At 41.5% G+C, this 9,336-nt stretch overlaps 41 non-coding genes across 41 annotated transcripts; all 41 read left to right on the forward strand.

Moving 5' to 3' along the window:
* The first annotated feature begins 74 nt into the window (after positions 1-74).
* On the forward strand, positions 75-156 carry TRNAS-AGA (transfer RNA serine (anticodon AGA)). The gene has a single exon. It is a non-coding gene; the product is annotated as a tRNA-Ser (tRNA).
* A 76-nt stretch (positions 157-232) lies between these two features.
* TRNAS-AGA (transfer RNA serine (anticodon AGA)) lies at positions 233-314 on the forward strand. The gene has a single exon. It is a non-coding gene; the product is annotated as a tRNA-Ser (tRNA).
* Positions 315-390: 76 nt separating this feature from the next.
* On the forward strand, positions 391-472 carry TRNAS-AGA (transfer RNA serine (anticodon AGA)). Its single transcript has one exon. It is a non-coding gene; the product is annotated as a tRNA-Ser (tRNA).
* A 76-nt stretch (positions 473-548) lies between these two features.
* Positions 549-630, forward strand: TRNAY-AUA (transfer RNA tyrosine (anticodon AUA)). The gene has a single exon. It is a non-coding gene; the product is annotated as a tRNA-Tyr (tRNA).
* Positions 631-706: 76 nt separating this feature from the next.
* On the forward strand, positions 707-788 carry TRNAS-AGA (transfer RNA serine (anticodon AGA)). The gene has a single exon. It is a non-coding gene; the product is annotated as a tRNA-Ser (tRNA).
* A 234-nt stretch (positions 789-1,022) lies between these two features.
* Positions 1,023-1,104, forward strand: TRNAS-AGA (transfer RNA serine (anticodon AGA)). Its single transcript has one exon. It is a non-coding gene; the product is annotated as a tRNA-Ser (tRNA).
* A 76-nt stretch (positions 1,105-1,180) lies between these two features.
* Positions 1,181-1,262, forward strand: TRNAS-AGA (transfer RNA serine (anticodon AGA)). Its single transcript has one exon. It is a non-coding gene; the product is annotated as a tRNA-Ser (tRNA).
* A 76-nt stretch (positions 1,263-1,338) lies between these two features.
* On the forward strand, positions 1,339-1,420 carry TRNAS-AGA (transfer RNA serine (anticodon AGA)). The gene has a single exon. It is a non-coding gene; the product is annotated as a tRNA-Ser (tRNA).
* Positions 1,421-1,496: 76 nt separating this feature from the next.
* Positions 1,497-1,578, forward strand: TRNAS-AGA (transfer RNA serine (anticodon AGA)). Its single transcript has one exon. It is a non-coding gene; the product is annotated as a tRNA-Ser (tRNA).
* Positions 1,579-1,654: 76 nt separating this feature from the next.
* TRNAS-AGA (transfer RNA serine (anticodon AGA)) lies at positions 1,655-1,736 on the forward strand. The gene has a single exon. It is a non-coding gene; the product is annotated as a tRNA-Ser (tRNA).
* Positions 1,737-1,970: 234 nt separating this feature from the next.
* TRNAS-AGA (transfer RNA serine (anticodon AGA)) lies at positions 1,971-2,052 on the forward strand. The gene has a single exon. It is a non-coding gene; the product is annotated as a tRNA-Ser (tRNA).
* Positions 2,053-2,128: 76 nt separating this feature from the next.
* On the forward strand, positions 2,129-2,210 carry TRNAS-AGA (transfer RNA serine (anticodon AGA)). The gene has a single exon. It is a non-coding gene; the product is annotated as a tRNA-Ser (tRNA).
* Positions 2,211-2,444: 234 nt separating this feature from the next.
* On the forward strand, positions 2,445-2,526 carry TRNAS-AGA (transfer RNA serine (anticodon AGA)). The gene has a single exon. It is a non-coding gene; the product is annotated as a tRNA-Ser (tRNA).
* A 76-nt stretch (positions 2,527-2,602) lies between these two features.
* Positions 2,603-2,684, forward strand: TRNAS-GGA (transfer RNA serine (anticodon GGA)). The gene has a single exon. It is a non-coding gene; the product is annotated as a tRNA-Ser (tRNA).
* Positions 2,685-2,760: 76 nt separating this feature from the next.
* On the forward strand, positions 2,761-2,842 carry TRNAS-AGA (transfer RNA serine (anticodon AGA)). The gene has a single exon. It is a non-coding gene; the product is annotated as a tRNA-Ser (tRNA).
* Positions 2,843-2,918: 76 nt separating this feature from the next.
* TRNAS-AGA (transfer RNA serine (anticodon AGA)) lies at positions 2,919-3,000 on the forward strand. The gene has a single exon. It is a non-coding gene; the product is annotated as a tRNA-Ser (tRNA).
* Positions 3,001-3,076: 76 nt separating this feature from the next.
* Positions 3,077-3,158, forward strand: TRNAS-AGA (transfer RNA serine (anticodon AGA)). Its single transcript has one exon. It is a non-coding gene; the product is annotated as a tRNA-Ser (tRNA).
* Positions 3,159-3,234: 76 nt separating this feature from the next.
* TRNAS-AGA (transfer RNA serine (anticodon AGA)) lies at positions 3,235-3,316 on the forward strand. Its single transcript has one exon. It is a non-coding gene; the product is annotated as a tRNA-Ser (tRNA).
* Positions 3,317-3,392: 76 nt separating this feature from the next.
* Positions 3,393-3,474, forward strand: TRNAS-AGA (transfer RNA serine (anticodon AGA)). The gene has a single exon. It is a non-coding gene; the product is annotated as a tRNA-Ser (tRNA).
* A 76-nt stretch (positions 3,475-3,550) lies between these two features.
* TRNAY-AUA (transfer RNA tyrosine (anticodon AUA)) lies at positions 3,551-3,632 on the forward strand. The gene has a single exon. It is a non-coding gene; the product is annotated as a tRNA-Tyr (tRNA).
* Positions 3,633-3,708: 76 nt separating this feature from the next.
* On the forward strand, positions 3,709-3,790 carry TRNAS-AGA (transfer RNA serine (anticodon AGA)). Its single transcript has one exon. It is a non-coding gene; the product is annotated as a tRNA-Ser (tRNA).
* A 392-nt stretch (positions 3,791-4,182) lies between these two features.
* TRNAS-AGA (transfer RNA serine (anticodon AGA)) lies at positions 4,183-4,264 on the forward strand. The gene has a single exon. It is a non-coding gene; the product is annotated as a tRNA-Ser (tRNA).
* Positions 4,265-4,814: 550 nt separating this feature from the next.
* On the forward strand, positions 4,815-4,896 carry TRNAS-AGA (transfer RNA serine (anticodon AGA)). Its single transcript has one exon. It is a non-coding gene; the product is annotated as a tRNA-Ser (tRNA).
* A 234-nt stretch (positions 4,897-5,130) lies between these two features.
* TRNAS-AGA (transfer RNA serine (anticodon AGA)) lies at positions 5,131-5,212 on the forward strand. The gene has a single exon. It is a non-coding gene; the product is annotated as a tRNA-Ser (tRNA).
* A 234-nt stretch (positions 5,213-5,446) lies between these two features.
* TRNAS-AGA (transfer RNA serine (anticodon AGA)) lies at positions 5,447-5,528 on the forward strand. The gene has a single exon. It is a non-coding gene; the product is annotated as a tRNA-Ser (tRNA).
* Positions 5,529-5,604: 76 nt separating this feature from the next.
* TRNAS-AGA (transfer RNA serine (anticodon AGA)) lies at positions 5,605-5,686 on the forward strand. The gene has a single exon. It is a non-coding gene; the product is annotated as a tRNA-Ser (tRNA).
* Positions 5,687-6,236: 550 nt separating this feature from the next.
* TRNAS-AGA (transfer RNA serine (anticodon AGA)) lies at positions 6,237-6,318 on the forward strand. The gene has a single exon. It is a non-coding gene; the product is annotated as a tRNA-Ser (tRNA).
* A 234-nt stretch (positions 6,319-6,552) lies between these two features.
* Positions 6,553-6,634, forward strand: TRNAS-AGA (transfer RNA serine (anticodon AGA)). Its single transcript has one exon. It is a non-coding gene; the product is annotated as a tRNA-Ser (tRNA).
* Positions 6,635-6,868: 234 nt separating this feature from the next.
* TRNAS-AGA (transfer RNA serine (anticodon AGA)) lies at positions 6,869-6,950 on the forward strand. Its single transcript has one exon. It is a non-coding gene; the product is annotated as a tRNA-Ser (tRNA).
* Positions 6,951-7,026: 76 nt separating this feature from the next.
* TRNAS-AGA (transfer RNA serine (anticodon AGA)) lies at positions 7,027-7,108 on the forward strand. Its single transcript has one exon. It is a non-coding gene; the product is annotated as a tRNA-Ser (tRNA).
* A 76-nt stretch (positions 7,109-7,184) lies between these two features.
* TRNAS-AGA (transfer RNA serine (anticodon AGA)) lies at positions 7,185-7,266 on the forward strand. Its single transcript has one exon. It is a non-coding gene; the product is annotated as a tRNA-Ser (tRNA).
* A 76-nt stretch (positions 7,267-7,342) lies between these two features.
* On the forward strand, positions 7,343-7,424 carry TRNAS-AGA (transfer RNA serine (anticodon AGA)). The gene has a single exon. It is a non-coding gene; the product is annotated as a tRNA-Ser (tRNA).
* Positions 7,425-7,500: 76 nt separating this feature from the next.
* On the forward strand, positions 7,501-7,582 carry TRNAS-AGA (transfer RNA serine (anticodon AGA)). The gene has a single exon. It is a non-coding gene; the product is annotated as a tRNA-Ser (tRNA).
* Positions 7,583-7,816: 234 nt separating this feature from the next.
* On the forward strand, positions 7,817-7,898 carry TRNAS-AGA (transfer RNA serine (anticodon AGA)). Its single transcript has one exon. It is a non-coding gene; the product is annotated as a tRNA-Ser (tRNA).
* A 234-nt stretch (positions 7,899-8,132) lies between these two features.
* On the forward strand, positions 8,133-8,214 carry TRNAS-AGA (transfer RNA serine (anticodon AGA)). The gene has a single exon. It is a non-coding gene; the product is annotated as a tRNA-Ser (tRNA).
* Positions 8,215-8,290: 76 nt separating this feature from the next.
* On the forward strand, positions 8,291-8,372 carry TRNAS-AGA (transfer RNA serine (anticodon AGA)). Its single transcript has one exon. It is a non-coding gene; the product is annotated as a tRNA-Ser (tRNA).
* A 76-nt stretch (positions 8,373-8,448) lies between these two features.
* Positions 8,449-8,530, forward strand: TRNAS-AGA (transfer RNA serine (anticodon AGA)). The gene has a single exon. It is a non-coding gene; the product is annotated as a tRNA-Ser (tRNA).
* Positions 8,531-8,606: 76 nt separating this feature from the next.
* TRNAS-AGA (transfer RNA serine (anticodon AGA)) lies at positions 8,607-8,688 on the forward strand. The gene has a single exon. It is a non-coding gene; the product is annotated as a tRNA-Ser (tRNA).
* A 76-nt stretch (positions 8,689-8,764) lies between these two features.
* Positions 8,765-8,846, forward strand: TRNAS-AGA (transfer RNA serine (anticodon AGA)). Its single transcript has one exon. It is a non-coding gene; the product is annotated as a tRNA-Ser (tRNA).
* Positions 8,847-8,922: 76 nt separating this feature from the next.
* TRNAS-AGA (transfer RNA serine (anticodon AGA)) lies at positions 8,923-9,004 on the forward strand. Its single transcript has one exon. It is a non-coding gene; the product is annotated as a tRNA-Ser (tRNA).
* A 234-nt stretch (positions 9,005-9,238) lies between these two features.
* Positions 9,239-9,320, forward strand: TRNAS-AGA (transfer RNA serine (anticodon AGA)). Its single transcript has one exon. It is a non-coding gene; the product is annotated as a tRNA-Ser (tRNA).
* Positions 9,321-9,336: the final 16 nt, after the last annotated feature.

The raw sequence follows: 9,336 nt of genomic DNA on the forward strand, positions 1-9,336 counted from the left end.
TATAATATTTAATGGCGTTTTTATAAACTCAAAATATTTCAATTTAAAAGTTCTCATATTTAGGTCAATATCAAGCAGTCGTGGCCGAGTGGTTAAGGCGACAGACTAGAAATCTGTTGGGATCTTCCCGCGCAGGTTCGAATCCTGCCGACTGCGGATATAACATTTAATGGCGTTTTTATGAACGCCAAATATTTCAATTTAAAAGTTCTCATATTTAGGTCAGTATCAAGCAGTCGTGGCCGAATGGTTAAGGCGACAGACAAGAAATCTGTTGGGATCTTCCCGCGCAGGTTCGAATCCTGCCGACTGCGGATATAACATTTAATGGCGTTTTTATGAACGCAAAATATTTCAATTTAAAAGTTCTCATATTTAGGTCAATATCAAGCAGTCGTGGCCGAGTGGTTAAGGCGACAGACTAGAAATCTGTTGGGATCTTCCCGCGCAGGTTCGAATCCTGCCGACTGCGGATATAACATTTAATGGCGTTTTTATAAACTCAAAATATTTCAATTTAAAAGTTCTCATATTTTGGTCAATATCAAGCAGTCGTGGCCGAGTGGTTAAGGCGACAGACTATAAATCTGTTGGGATCTTCCCGCGCAGGTTCGAATCCTGCCGACTGCGGATATAACATTTAATGGCGTTTTTATGAACGCCAAATATTTCAATTTAAAGGTTCTCATATTTAGGTCAATATCAAGCAGTCGTGGCCGAGTGGTTAAGGCGACAGACTAGAAATCTGTTGGGATCTTCCCGCGCAGGTTCGAATCCTGCCGACTGCGGATGTAACATTTAATGGCGTTTTTATGAACGCAAAATATTTCAATTTAAAAGTTCTCATATTTAGGTCAATATCAAGCTGTCGTGGCCGAGTGGTTAAGGCGACAGACTAGAAAACTATTGGGATCCTCCCGCGCAGGTTCGAATCCTGCCGTCTGCGGATATAACATTTAATGGCGTTTTTATGAACGCAAAATATTTCAATTTAAAAGTTCTCATATTTAGGTCAATTTCAAGCAGTCGTGGCCGAGTGGTTAAGGCGACAGACTAGAAATCTGTTGGGATCTTCCCGCGCAGGTTCGAATCCTGCCGACTGCGGATATAACATTTAATGGCGTTTTTATGAACGCCAAATATTTCAATTTAAAAGTTCTCATATTTAGGTCACTATCAAGCAGTCGTGGCCGAGTGGTTAAGGCGACAGACTAGAAATCTGTTGGGATCTTCCCGCGCAGGTTCGAATCCTGCCGACTGCGGATATAACATTTAATGGCGTTTTTATGAACGCCAATTATTTCAATTTAAAAGTTCTCATATTAAGGTCAATATCAAGCAGTCGTGGCCGAATGGTTAAGGCGACAGACAAGAAATCTGTTGGGACTTTCCCGCGCAGGTTCGAATCCTGCCGACTGCGGATATAACATTTATTGGCGTTTTTATGAACGCCAAATATTTCAATTTAAAAGTTCTCATATTTAGGTCAATATCAAGCAGTCGTGGCCGAGTGGTTAAGGCGACAGACTAGAAAACTGTTGGGATCTTCCCGCGCAGGTTCGAATCCTGCCGACTGCGGATATAACATTTAATGGCGTTTTTATGAACGCAAAATATTTCAATTTAAAAGTTCTCATATTTAGGTCAATATCAAGCAGTCGTGGCCGAGTGGTTAAGGCGACAGACTAGAAAACTGTTGGGATCTTCCCGCGCAGGTTCGAATCCTGCCGACTGCGGATGTAACATTTAATGGCGTTTTTATGAACGCAAAATATTTCAATTTAAAAGTTCTCATATTTAGGTCAATATCAAGCTGTCGTGGCCGAGTGGTTAAGGCGACAGACTAGAAAACTATTGGGATCCTCCCGCGCAGGTTCGAATCCTGCCGTCTGCGGATATAACATTTAATGGCGTTTTTATGAACGCAAAATATTTCAATTTAAAAGTTCTCATATTTAGGTCAATTTCAAGCAGTCGTGGCCGAGTGGTTAAGGCGACAGACAAGAAATCTGTTGGGATCTTCCCGCGCAGGTTCGAATCCTGCCGACTGCGGATATAACATTTAATGGCGTTTTTATGAACGCCAAATATTTCAATTTAAAAGTTCTCATATTTAGGTCACTATCAAGCAGTCGTGGCCGAGTGGTTAAGGCGACAGACTAGAAATCTGTTGGGATCTTCCCGCGCAGGTTCGAATCCTGCCGACTGCGGATATAACATTTAATGGCGTTTTTATGAACGCCAATAATTTCAATTTAAAAGTTCTCATATTAAGGTCAATATCAAGCAGTCGTGGCCGAATGGTTAAGGCGACAGACAAGAAATCTGTTCGGACTTTCCCGCGCAGGTTCGAATCCTGCCGTCTGCGGATATAACATTTAATGGCGTTTTTATGAACGCCAAATATTTCAATTTAAAAGTTCTCATATTTAGGTCAGTATCAAGCAGTCGTGGCCGAATGGTTAAGGCGACAGACAAGAAATCTGTTGGGATCTTCCCGCGCAGGTTCGAATCCTGCCGACTGCGGATATAACATTTAATGGCGTTTTTATGAACGCCAAATATTTCAATTTAAAAGTTCTCATATTTAGGTCAATATCAAGCAGTCGTGGCCGAGTGGTTAAGGCGACAGACCGGAAATCTGTTGGGATCTTCCCGCGCAGGTTCGAATCCTGCCGACTGCGGATATAACATTTAATGGCGTTTTTATGAACGCCAAATATTTAAATTTAAAAGTTCTCATATTTAGGTCAATATCAAGCAGTAGTGGCCGAGTGGTTAAGGCGACAGACTAGAAAACTGTTGGGATCTTCCCGCGCAGGTTCGAATCCTGCCGACTGCAAATATAACATTTAATGGTGTTTTTATGAACGCAAAATATTTCAATTTAAAAGTTCTCATATTTAGGTCAATATCAAGCAGTCGTGGCCGAGTGGTTAAGGCGACAGACTAGAAAACTGTTGGGATCTTCCCGCGCAGGTTCGAATCCTGCCGTCTGCGGATATAATATTTAATGGCGTTTTTATAAACTCAAAATATTTCAATTTAAAAGTTCTCATATTTAGGTCAATATCAAGCAGTCGTGGCCGAGTGGTTAAGGCGACAGACTAGAAATCTGTTGGGATCTTCCCGCGCAGGTTCGAATCCTGCCGACTGCGGATATAACATTTAATGGCGTTTTTATGAACGCCAAATATTTCAATTTAAAAGTTCTCATATTTAGGTCAGTATCAAGCAGTCGTGGCCGAATGGTTAAGGCGACAGACAAGAAATCTGTTGGGATCTTCCCGCGCAGGTTCGAATCCTGCCGACTGCGGATATAACATTTAGTGGCGTTTTTATGAACGCAAAATATTTCAATTTAAAAGTTCTCATATTTAGGTCAATATCAAGCAGTCGTGGCCGAGTGGTTAAGGCGACAGACTAGAAATCTGTTGGGATCTTCCCGCGCAGGTTCGAATCCTGCCGACTGCGGATATAACATTTAATGGCGTTTTTATAAACTCAAAATATTTCAATTTAAAAGTTCTCATATTTTGGTCAATATCAAGCAGTCGTGGCCGAGTGGTTAAGGCGACAGACTATAAATCTGTTGGGATCTTCCCGCGCAGGTTCGAATCCTGCCGACTGCGGATATAACATTTAATGGCGTTTTTATGAACGCCAAATATTTCAATTTAAAAGTTCTCATATTTAGGTCAGTATCAAGCAGTCGTGGCCGAATGGTTAAGGCGACAGACAAGAAATCTGTTGGGATCTTCCCGCGCAGGTTCGAATCCTGCCGACTGCGGATATAACATTTAATGGCGTTTTTATGAACGCCAAATATTTCAATTTAAAAGTTCTCATATTTAGGTCAATATTAAGCAGTAGTGGCCGAGTGGTTAAGGCGACAGACTAGAAATCTGTTGGGATCTTCAAGCGCAGGTTCGAATCCTGCCGACTGCGGATATAAGATTTAATGGCGTTTTTATGAACGCCAAATATTTCAATTTAAAAGTTCTCATATTTAGGACAATATCAAGATGTCGTGGCCGAGTGGTTAAGGTGACAGACTAGAAATCTGTTGGGATCTTCCCGCGCGGGTTCGAATCCTGCCGACTGCGGATATAAGATTTAATGGCGTTTTTATGAACGCCAAATATTTCTATTTAAAAGTTCTCATATTAAGGTAAATATCAAGCAGTCGTGGCCGAGTGGTTAAGGCGACAGCCTAGAAATCTGTTGGGATCTTCCCGCGCAAGTTCGAATCCTGCCGACTGCGGATTTAACATTTAATGGCGTTTTTATGAAAGCCAAATATTTCAATTTAAAAGTTCTCATATTTAGGTCATTATCAAGCAGACGTGGCCGAGTGGTTAAGGCGACAGACTAGAAATCTGTTGGAATCTTCCCGCACGGGTTCGAATCCTGCCAACTGCGGATATAACATTTAATGGCGTTTTTATGAACGCCAAATATTTAAATTTAAAAGTTCTCATATTTAGGACAATATCAAGCGGTCGTTGCCGAGTGGTTAAGGCGACAGACTAGAAATCTGTTGGGATCTTCCCGCGCAGATTCGAATCCTGCCGACTGCGGATATAACATTAAATGGCGTTTTTATGAACGCCAAATATTTCCATTTAAAAGTTCTCATATTAAGGTTAATATCAAGCAGTCGTGGCCGAGTGGTTAAGGCGACAGCCTAGAAATCTGTTGGGATCTTCCAGCGCAAGTTCCAATCGTGCCGACTGCGGATTTAGCATTTAATGGCGTTTTTATGAACGCCAAATATTTCAATTTAAAAGTTCTCATATTTAGGTCAATATCAAGCAGTCGTGGCCGAGTGGTTAAGGCGACAGACTAGAAATCTGTTGGGATCTTCCCGCGCAGGTTCGAATCTTGCCGTCTGCGGATATAACATTTAATGGCGTTTTTATGAACGCCAAATATTTAAATTTAAAAGTTCTCATATTTAGGACAATATCAAGCTGTCGTTGCCGAGTGGTTAAGGCGACAGACTAGAAATCTGTTGGGATCTTCCCGCGCAGATTCGAATCCTGCCGACTGCGGATATAACATTAAATGGCGTTTTTATGATAGCCAAATATTTCCATTTAAAAGTTCTCATATTTAGGTCAATATTAAGCAGTAGTGGCCGAGTGGTTAAGGCGACAGACTAGAAATCTGTTGGGATCTTCCTGCGCAGGTTCGAATCCGGCCGACTGCGGCTATAACATTTAATGCCGTTTTTATGAACGCCAAATATTTCAATTTAAAAGTTCTCATATTAAGGTTAATATCAAGCAGTCGTGGCCGAGTGGTTAAGGCGACAGCCTAGAAATCTGTTGGGATCTTCCAGCGCAAGTTCCAATCGTGCCGACTGCGGATTTAGCATTTAATGGCGTTTTTATGAACGTCAAATATTTCAATTTAAAAGTTCTCATATTTAGGTCAATATCAAGCAGTCGTGGCCGAGTGGTTAAGGCGACAGACTAGAAATCTGTTGGGATCTTCCCGCGCAGGTTCGAATCCTGCCGTCTGCGGATATAACATTTAATGGCGTTTTTATAAACGCCAAATATTTCTATTTAAAAGTTCTCATATTAAGGTAAATATCAAGCAGTCGTGGCCGAGTGGTTAAGGCGACAGCCTAGAAATCTGTTGGGATCTTCCCGCGCAAGTTCGAATCCTGCCGACTGCGGATTTAACATTTAATGGCGTTTTTATGAAAGCCAAATATTTCAATTTAAAAGTTCTCATATTTAGGTCATTATCAAGCAGACGTGGCCGAGTGGTTAAGGCGACAGACTAGAAATCTGTTGGAATCTTCCCGCACGGGTTCGAATCCTGCCAACTGCGGATATAACATTTAATGGCGTTTTTATGAACGCCAAATATTTAAATTTAAAAGTTCTCATATTTAGGACAATATCAAGCGGTCGTTGCCGAGTGGTTAAGGCGACAGACTAGAAATCTGTTGGGATCTTCCCGCGCAGATTCGAATCCTGCCGACTGCGGATATAACATTAAATGGCGTTTTTATGAACGCCAAATATTTCCATTTAAAAGTTCTCATATTAAGGTTAATATCAAGCAGTCGTGGCCGAGTGGTTAAGGCGACAGCCTAGAAATCTGTTGGGATCTTCCAGCGCAAGTTCCAATCGTGCCGACTGCGGATTTAGCATTTAATGGCGTTTTTATGAACGCCAAATATTTCAATTTAAAAGTTCTCATATTTAGGTCAATATCAAGCAGTCGTGGCCGAGTGGTTAAGGCGACAGACTAGAAATCTGTTGGGATCTTCCCGCGCAGGTTCGAATCTTGCCGTCTGCGGATATAACATTTAATGGCGTTTTTATGAACGCCAAATATTTAAATTTAAAAGTTCTCATATTTAGGACAATATCAAGCTGTCGTTGCCGAGTGGTTAAGGCGACAGACTAGAAATCTGTTGGGATCTTCCCGCGCAGATTCGAATCCTGCCGACTGCGGATATAACATTAAATGGCGTTTTTATGATAGCCAAATATTTCCATTTAAAAGTTCTCATATTTAGGTCAATATTAAGCAGTAGTGGCCGAGTGGTTAAGGCGACAGACTAGAAATCTGTTGGGATCTTCCTGCGCAGGTTCGAATCCGGCCGACTGCGGCTATAACATTTAATGCCGTTTTTATGAACGCCAAATATTTCAATTTAAAAGTTCTCATATTAAGGTTAATATCAAGCAGTCGTGGCCGAGTGGTTAAGGCGACAGCCTAGAAATCTGTTGGGATCTTCCAGCGCAAGTTCCAATCGTGCCGACTGCGGATTTAGCATTTAATGGCGTTTTTATGAACGTCAAATATTTCAATTTAAAAGTTCTCATATTTAGGTCAATATCAAGCAGTCGTGGCCGAGTGGTTAAGGCGACAGACTAGAAATCTGTTGGGATCTTCCCGCGCAGGTTCGAATCCTGCCGTCTGCGGATATAACATTTAATGGCGTTTTTATAAACTCAAAATATTTCAATTTAAAAGTTCTCATATTTAGGTCAATATCAAGCAGTCGTGGCCGAGTGGTTAAAGCGACAGACTAGAAATCTGTTGGGATCTTCCCGCGCAGGTTCGAATCCTGCCGACTGCGGATATAACATTTAATGGCGTTTTTATGAACGCCAAATATTTCAATTTAAAAGTTCTCATATTTAGGTCAGTATCAAGCAGTCGTGGCCGAATGGTTAAGGCGACAGACAAGAAATCTGTTGGGATCTTCCCGCGCAGGTTCGAATCCTGCCGACTGCGGATATAACATTTAATGGCGTTTTTATGAACGCAAAATATTTCAATTTAAAAGTTCTCATATTTAGGTCAATATCAAGCAGTCGTGGCCGAGTGGTTAAGGCGACAGACTAGAAAACTGTTGGGATCTTCCCGCGCAGGTTCGAATCCTGCCGTCTGCGGATATAACATTTAATGGCGTTTTTATAAACGCAAAATATTTCAATTTAAAAGTTCTCATATTTAGGTCAATATCAAGCAGTCGTGGCTGAGTGGTTAAGGCGACAGACTAGAAATCTGTTGGGATCTTCCCGCGCAGGTTCGAATCCTGCCGACTGCGGATATAACATTTAATGGCGTTTTTATGAACGCCAAATATTTAAATTTAAAAGTTCTCATATTTAGGACAATATCAAGCTGTCGTTGCCGAGTGGTTAAGGCGACAGACTAGAAATCTGTTGGGATCTTCCCGCGCAGATTCGAATCCTGCCGACTGCGGATATAACATTAAATGGCGTTTTTATGATAGCCAAATATTTCCATTTAAAAGTTCTCATATTTAGGTCAATATTAAGCAGTAGTGGCCGAGTGGTTAAGGCGACAGACTAGAAATCTGTTGGGATCTTCCTGCGCAGGTTCGAATCCGGCCGACTGCGGCTATAACATTTAATGCCGTTTTTATGAACGCCAAATATTTCAATTTAAAAGTTCTCATATTAAGGTTAATATCAAGCAGTCGTGGCCGAGTGGTTAAGGCGACAGCCTAGAAATCTGTTGGGATCTTCCAGCGCAAGTTCCAATCGTGCCGACTGCGGATTTAGCATTTAATGGCGTTTTTATGAACGTCAAATATTTCAATTTAAAAGTTCTCATATTTAGGTCAATATCAAGCAGTCGTGGCCGAGTGGTTAAGGCGACAGACTAGAAATCTGTTGGGATCTTCCCGCGCAGGTTCGAATCCTGCCGTCTGCGGATATAACATTTAATGGCGTTTTTATAAACTCAAAATATTTCAATTTAAAAGTTCTCATATTTAGGTCAATATCAAGCAGTCGTGGCCGAGTGGTTAAAGCGACAGACTAGAAATCTGTTGGGATCTTCCCGCGCAGGTTCGAATCCTGCCGACTGCGGATATAACATTTAATGGCGTTTTTATGAACGCCAAATATTTCAATTTAAAAGTTCTCATATTTAGGTCAGTATCAAGCAGTCGTGGCCGAATGGTTAAGGCGACAGACAAGAAATCTGTTGGGATCTTCCCGCGCAGGTTCGAATCCTGCCGACTGCGGATATAACATTTAATGGCGTTTTTATGAACGCAAAATATTTCAATTTAAAAGTTCTCATATTTAGGTCAATATCAAGCAGTCGTGGCCGAGTGGTTAAGGCGACAGACTAGAAAACTGTTGGGATCTTCCCGCGCAGGTTCGAATCCTGCCGTCTGCGGATATAACATTTAATGGCGTTTTTATAAACGCAAAATATTTCAATTTAAAAGTTCTCATATTTAGGTCAATATCAAGCAGTCGTGGCTGAGTGGTTAAGGCGACAGACTAGAAATCTGTTGGGATCTTCCCGCGCAGGTTCGAATCCAGCCGACTGCGGATATAACATTTAATGGCGTTTTTATGAACGCCAAATATTTGAATTTAAAAGTTCTCATATTTAGGTCAGTATCTAGCAGTCGTGGCCGAATGGTTAAGGCGACAGACTAGAAATCTGTTGGGATCTTCCCGCGCAGGTTCGAATCCTGCCGACTGCGGATATAACATTTAATGGCGTTTTTATGAACGCCAAATATTTCAATTTAAAAGTTCTCATATTTAGGTCAATATCAAGCAGTCGTGGCCGAGTGGTTAAGGCGACAGACTAGAAAACTGTTGGGATCTTCCCGCGCAGGTTCGAATACTGCCGTCTGCGGATATAACATTTAATGGCGTTTTTATAAACGCAAATTATTTCAATTTAAAAGTTCTCATATTTAGGTCAAAATCAAGCAGTCGTGGCCGAGTGGTTAAGGCGACAGACTAGAAATCTGTTGGGATCTTCCTGCGCAGGTTCGAATCCGGCCGACTGCGGCTATAACATTTAATG

This window comes from Leiobunum rupestre, chromosome 1 (genome assembly GCF_980474605.1).
Source record: "Leiobunum rupestre chromosome 1, qqLeiRupe1.1.hap1, whole genome shotgun sequence".
NCBI classification, from domain to species: Eukaryota; Metazoa; Arthropoda; class Arachnida; order Opiliones; family Sclerosomatidae; genus Leiobunum; species Leiobunum rupestre.